The 7,508-nt window shown below is 44.7% G+C and overlaps 1 pseudogene across 1 annotated transcript; it reads right to left on the bottom strand.

The window, feature by feature from the left end:
• Positions 1 to 6,624: 6,624 nt before the first annotated feature.
• On the bottom strand, positions 6,625 to 7,088 carry LOC144693463 (small ribosomal subunit protein uS19 pseudogene; annotated as a pseudogene). Its single transcript, XR_013579536.1, has one exon. The product of XR_013579536.1 is annotated as a small ribosomal subunit protein uS19 pseudogene (transcript).
• Positions 7,089 to 7,508: the final 420 nt, after the last annotated feature.

Below are 7,508 nucleotides of genomic sequence, written 5' to 3'. Positions count from 1 at the left end.
ACCCTCTGGGAAGAAATTCTTTCAGGTAATGCAGACTTACACTGATTCCGTAGGGCAGGCAGCACAGTAACCATTACCTGTGCACGCATTCCTGTGTGGCAATCTGCAATGACACCTGGAAGCAGCACTATGTGCATAGGTTTCTCCCCATGTGTCTCACATTCACAGTGATAAACATGAATAGAAGAGATTCAACTTCCAAAACCAATTAAAACATACCGAAGGCTGAATGAGCACCAGAAGTTTAAATTGCAAAGTTTCACCTTTCACGCCTGCTTAAACATCTGTTCATTCTAGGTGGGTGACAAATGCCACTTACTGGCCTGGATTTTCATCCTCGAGGTGGGTAGGGGGAGTTGGAAAAGCTCCGGGCTCGGCCTGTCCACCTCAGGAGAAAGTGCCCACAGAGGCGGGATCTTCATTGCTGGGTGGCGGACATGGGCTGGTGTTGGGCCAGCCAACCTGGGAAAAAGTTTAGTTGCAGCCACAAGGGCTGCCATGTGCGAGGCGGGCTATTTAAAAAGCCCATCTCGGTGCTGTGGGATTTTGCCCCAGTTAAAATAAAAACACAAAGACCCTCTAGCCTTCAGCCTTCACATCCCATTGCCCCCCACACACTCCCCATGCACCATCCATGCAATCTCATGCCCCTTATGGGCCCCTGGTGACCCCAGTGCCAAGCTCTGCCCTTTCACCCAACCCCTAATTACCCCAACCCATTTATTCCTATTCTGTTTCCTACTGGCTAACCAATCCTCAGTCCATGCTGATATGTTACCCCTACACCATTTTATGTGGTAACCTTTGATGTGGCACCTTGTCAAATGCCTTGTGGAAATCCAAATACTTCACAGCTACAGGTTCCCCTTTATCCACATTGCTTGTTACTTCCTCAAAGAACTCTAATAAATTAGTCAAAGATGATTTCCCTTTCACAAAACCATGTTGACTCTTGATTGCATTAAAGTTTTCTAAGCGCCTTGCTATAACCTCCTTAATAATAGATTCTAGCATTTTCCCTATGAAAGATGTTAGGCTGACTGGTCTGTTGTCTCCTACTTTCTGCCTTTCACTTGAATAAAGGACTTACGTTTTCTATTTTCCAATTTGGTGGGACCTTTCCAGAATCTATGGAATTTTGGGTTAAACCCAATGCATCCACTACCTCAGCAGCCACTTTTTTAAAGACCCTAGGAAGAAGTCCATCAAGACCTGGGGACCTGTCAGCCTTTAGTTCTAATAATTTTCTCCGCACCTTTTCCCTGGTGATTGTAATTATTTTAAGTTCCTCCCTCCCTTTCACCTCTTGATTTACAAGTAATTCTGGACTGTTATTTGTGTCTTCTACAGTGAATACAGACACAAAATATCTGTTCAATTCTTCCAGCATTTCCTTATTTCCCATTAGTAATTCCGCAGACTCATTCTCTTGAGGACCAATGTTCACTTTGGTTACTTTTTCCTTTTTAAATACCTGTGGAAACTCTTACTGTCTGTTTTTATATTTATAGCTAGCTTTCTCTCATACTCTAATCTCTCCCTTCTTAATTTTTTTAGTCATTCTTTGCTGGTTTTTATATTCTGTCCAATCTTCTCACCTGTCACTAGTCTTCACAGAATTGTATGCTCTTCCTTTCAATTTAATACTATCTTTCCTTCCTTAGTTAGCCACAAATGATGCATCCTTTTTCTAAAGTCTTTCTTTTCCACTCAAATGTATTTTTGCTGAGTGCTATGAAATACCTTCTTAAATTTCTTCTACTGCATTTCTATTGACCTATCCCTTAACCTAATTTCCCAGTTCACGTTAGCCAGCTCTGTCTTCATACCCTTATAATTGTCTTAATTTAAGTTTAAAACACTAGCCTTAGATGCTCTCTTCTCTCTCAAACTGAATGAGAAATTCAATGATGTTATGATCACTGCTACCTAGGAGCTCTTTTATTATGAGGTTGTTAATTAATCCTGTCTTATTGTACATTACCAAGTCTAGAATATCCTACTCTCTGGTTGGCTCTAGAACATGCTGCTCTAAGACACAGTCCCAAAAATAGCCTATGAACTCATCTTCTAGGCTTCCTTTGTCAATCTGATTCGTCCAATCTATATGTAGATTAAAATCACCCATGATTATTGCTATATTGTTCTCACAAGTCTCAATTATTTCTTCCTGTATACCTTGTCCTATAGTGTAGGTACTGTCAGGGGAGCTGTATACTATTCCCACAAGTGACTTCTTACCTTTGCTATTTCTTATCTCTACCCAAATTTATTCGACACCTTGATCTTCGGAACTAAGGTAATGTCTTTCTATTGTACTATTGTCATAATTAACAGAGCTACCCCACCACTTTTTCAGAGTTTCCTGTCTGTTTGGAATGTCAAGTACCCCGAATGTTCAGGTTCTAGCATTGGTCACCTTGCAGCCACATCTCTGAAATGGCTATCAGATCATATATATTTATTTCTATTTGAACTGACAAACCATCCTTCTGTTACAAATGTTGGGTGCATTCAGATACAGAGCCTTTAGTTCTGCCTTTTACTAATTTTGTAATCTCTGGCCATATCTGCTGGCACACTCCTAAGTTTGAGCGCATTGTCCTTCCTTGCCATGCTCTGATTATCATTTCGCTTATTGCTGTCTTACCTTGTCCACTCTCTTTAGCTTATCATATCTTCCCTCACTTGATCCCTTGCACCCACTACTTAGTTTCAAACCCTCTCTACTGCCTTAGTTATATGACTCGCCAGAACACTGATCCCAGCATGGTTCATGTGAAGACCATCCCAATGGTACTTTCCCCAGTACTGGTGCCAGTGCCCCATGAATCGAAACCCATTTTTCCCACACCAGTCTTTGAGCAATGCATTCAATTCTCTAATTTTATTTACCCTACGCCTTTTTGCTCATTGCTCAGGTAACGATCCTAACATTATAAACCTTTGAGGTTCTTCTTTTTAAATTAGTCCCTAGACGTTTATATTCCCTAAGCAGAACCTCTTTCCTAGTCCTATCTATGTTGTTGGTAGCTACTTGGACCACGACAACTGGATCGCCCCCCTGCAAGTTCCCCTCCAACCTAGACAGATGTCCCAAATTCTGGCACAATGCAGGCAACAAAGCTCTCTTGACTCTCGCTCTCAGCTGCCGAGAACTGTGTCCATCCTCCTGACTATACTGTCCTCTACTATCACTACATCCCTACTTACTCCCGTCGCTTGAATGTCTTCCTGTACCATGGTGCTATGGTCAGTTTGTTCATCTACCCTGCTGTCCCTGCTTTCATCCATATAAGCTGCAAGAACCTTGAACCTGTTGGACAGTTGCAAGAGGTGAGACTCCTCCACTCCTAGCTTCTCGATCCTCATACGTGCTTCATTTGCAGTCACGCCCTCCTGTCTCTGACCATGGACCAAATCAGGTGGCCCTATCCTAAGGGGTGTGACTGCCTCGTGGAACAAAATGTCCAGGTAACTTTTCCCCTCCCTGATGCAGCGCAGTGTCTGCAGCTCAGCCTCCAGCTCACTAACTCAGAGCCGAAGCTCCTCAAACTGCAGGCACTTGTTTTTTATTCATTCATGGGGTGTGGGCATTGCTGGCTTGGCCAGCATTTATTGTTGATTCCTAATTACCCTTGCTCTGAGGCATTTAAGAGTCTGCCACATTGCTGTGGGTCTGGAGTCACACATAGGCCAGGCCAGGTAAAGGCAGCAGATTTCCTTCCCTAATGGACATTAGTGAATCAGATGGGTTTTTATGACAATCGGCAATGGTTTCACAATCATCATTAGACTTTTTAATTCCACCTTAATTACACTTACTACAGACGTGTTTGCCTTGGGCCATATTGGCATTTGCCAGCTCCTGCATACTGCAGTTGCAACATATCACCTGTGCTGTTACCTAATTGTGTTTTAATTAACTAATTAATTTTCTTACTAATTAAATTTTAATTAATGCCTCTCATCCTACTTATATTCTTATTATTCAATTGATACTCTACTTACCCCTATTCAAATTCCTATGCTTAGATAAGATAAAAAGAAGATACTCACCAGCCAATCACCTAAATGCTTTCCTGTGACAACACACCTTGGCTTTTCTTTCTAAACACTTGCTCTGGCTGGCTCCTGGTGGTGGCAGCCCTGCTCTCTCCTCCTAAAGTCTCATTGCTTTGTGCCCTGATCTCTCCTTCTGAAGTCTCACTGCTTTGTGCCCCGCTCTCTCCTCCTGAAGTCTCACTGCTTTGTGCCCCACTCTCTCCTCCTGAAGTCTCACTGCTTTGTGCCCCGCTCTCTCCTCCTGAAGTCTCACTGCTTTGTGCCCCGCTCTCTCCTCCTGAAGTCTCACTGCTTTGTGTCCCACTCTCTCCTCCTGAAGTCTCACTGCTTTGTGCCCTGCTCTCTCCTCCTGAAGCCTCACTGCTTTGTGCCCCGCTCTCTCCTCCTGAAGCCTCACTGCTTTGTGCCCCGCTCTCTCTTCCTGAAGTCTCACTGCTTTGTGCCCCGCTCTCTCCTCCTGAAGTCTCACTGCTTTGTGCCCCGCTCTCTCCTCCTGAAGTCTCACTGCTTTATGCCCCACTCCCTCCTCCTGTAAGACTCTCGGGGAAAGAAGAAGAGATGATTTCCCAATGATTTTCCGGGATGACCAACTACTTTCTGTAAGCGGTGGTAAAACAGCCACATTTCTCTCAGTGTGAAATTGCTCCACTTTGGGCAATGGGAAGAATTACTGAGAATATGGAGACAAGACAGTCTCATCTTCTGAAATGAGAGGAATTTCCTGTAGACAATCAACTCTGGGATAAGATAGCTGTACAGGATTCTGCAGCTTCAGAATTGCTAAAGATTCTGCTGCAGCTTCTGTGCTGACCTTCAGCGCTGGTGGGAAGAGGACATTTAGCTGGGGCTGAAGTATAGTTGCCAGTTGGCTTTCACCCTTGGAAAGTAACAGTTCTTTAGCAGTGTGATCTCATATTGACTCTGACATGGACTCAGGGAAGGCACTCTCTCTGGAAGACTTTTCATGAACAACAGGAGATAAAGTAAGCAATACATCAGCAGATTCAGTGGAACTAAGATCTGAATGCTGCTCAGCTACTAAAAGCACAGCTGATTATTCTAAAAAGACAACAGGGATGTCATAAGGTACGTCCATCAACTGGAAAGACAAATCTAAAGACCTCTAGGATCTCTTCCTCCAAGAGATCACTCGGTACTGCATGGGATTCTTCCTCATCATTCTCTAGGAAGAGCCAATACAGATCCAGAAGGTCTTCATGGAGAAGGTCACCATCTGCTGCAGCACCTTCTGCATCCTCCACCTCTGGCCTTATTTCGTGGAGAACTAAGAGATTCAAAACTTCCTTGCCTGCCCTGGGTCTAGTGGATGGTGCCTCTGTGAAAGAAAGGAACTTCCTGCTGAGTGTATAAATATCCTCAGCTTCTGAAGGGCAAATTTCCACTGCTTCTAAATAAAAGGTCGAAGGCTATTGCATAATGGAAAATGATGACCATCATCTGATTTTACTGGGATTCCTAGAAGTATGCTAACATCACCACTCAATAAGTATTGTGAAGAATATAGAGACATTCAATGATCTGTCACCCTTTGTAGCTAAGAGGAGCAATAATCCTGCCTTTGATTGGAAGTTCTGTGCCGCCTGGACGTTGTAACTTGATGTCTGATGGATAAAGGATCATTGGCTGAAGCCGCTCGATGTCATCACTAAAATGTTAACAGCTGCTCCAGTATCAACTTTAAAAGTAATGTTGAAGCCTTGAACTTGTACCATAACTGGCCAGTAGTCTGGATTAAGACTGTCAAATTCCACCAGGAGCTCTATAACTTCACCTATTCCTTGGCTTTCCATTTCTTGGATGAAATACTTTATTGTCTTCTGCTTCGATTAAAATTGTTGAATTTGCAGAAACGCTTGAAATGTTCAGTTTTGCCGCACTGGAAGCATTCTGCGCCCCCTGCTGGGCAGTCCTGGCATCTGTGCTGGGTTCTCTTCCGTGGCCTTTTGCCTGATTTGGCGGGTTTTCGTGTGATTGGGGCCACTGCCTGTGGTGCTACCCAATCCGCAGAGTCTGGGGAAGCCTTGGAGTCACGTTGATTTTTAGCCAGATTCGATGCTCGGAGCTCGGCCTTGCTCAATAACGGGGCCCTGCAGCGGGCTAAAATAGGTGTCAAAAGCTTTAAGAATAGACTCAAAGCCCGCGGTGGACTCCTGCACCCACTGCCTTAGGAGAACATTGTCTGCTACTGGACCTACTGCATAAAGAAAGGAACTAACTTGGAGATTTGCCTCTTTATCGCGAAGATCTGAAGCCGCTTGGTACCGGAGAAAATGACATTTCCATAACTACCACTGCTGGCCTCTCTGTGAGCCCATGAGGTGGTCAGATGGGTGGGGCAAGGGTGTGAATGCTCACCAGATACGGTCATCGTTACCTCTCTCCAGTGTGCCTCCTTCTTCTGCCAATTTTTTACGAGCTACTTTCAAGGGTTTCTTCACCAGTACACTCGCGCTGGTTCTGATCTCTCCACCACTATCTCGCGCTGTCTTGTGATGTCACTTTTTTTTTACTGGAATTAATTTTATTTACACAACATTTCCATCGTAAGCTGTTTACTTCAGAGGGTTGAACCTGGAGGAGTGTGTGGCACCGATGCCAGGTCTGCCGTGCTTGACAAGCTTGTAGGTGATGGAGAACTCTCTAAGATAATGGCCAATCATTTCAACCTGGTTAAAGGTTTTCCCATTGTACACACCAACCATGCTGCCGACCATCTCTGGGAGGATAACCGTACCCCGAAGATGAGTCTTGACAATCTCTGGTTTCTCTATTGGAAGCGCTTCCTTTTTCGCCTTGCGCAGCCTTTTCAGGAGGGACTGCTGTTTGCGGCGAAGGCCTCCGTTCACACACCTACGCTGACGGGCTCAGTACAACTGCATCAGCTGTTCATAGGACATGTCGAGGAGCTGATCCAGGTCCATACCTCTGTAGGTAAATTTCCTGAAAGTTCTTTTCTTCTTCTGTTCTACTTGGTCAGCCATTTTCACCCAGTCTCGCTGGAACAAGAACTGACTGCAGGACACTCTTCCCAGACTGCTTCACCGCGATGCTGATTGCAGGACACTCTTCCCAGACTGCTTCACCATGATGCTGACTGGACATTCTTCTCAGACTGCTTCACCACAATGCTGACTGCAGGACACTCTTCCCAGACTGCTTCACCGCGATGCTGACTACAGGACACTCTTCCCCGTCCACCTTGTACAGGTCCCACCACCCCCAGAAATGGTCCCAATGTCCCAGAAATCTAAAGCCCTCCCAATTCACACCTGGAGGCAGTTCAGAAAAAAACTCACGAGACTGATCCTTGGTGTCAGAGGTCTGTTTGCTCAGGTATTCTTTTTATGTGAGCCCATGTTATTCCAATCTCAAGCCAGTTGGTGAGGTATGAAACTAGACACCAATACTTTTCTTGATAATAG

Source organism: Cetorhinus maximus, chromosome 18 (genome assembly GCF_964194155.1).
Source record: "Cetorhinus maximus chromosome 18, sCetMax3.hap1.1, whole genome shotgun sequence".
NCBI classification, from domain to species: Eukaryota; Metazoa; Chordata; class Chondrichthyes; order Lamniformes; family Cetorhinidae; genus Cetorhinus; species Cetorhinus maximus.
Note: the sequence above shows the minus strand (reverse complement) of the source record. Positions and strands in the feature narration are given on the sequence as shown.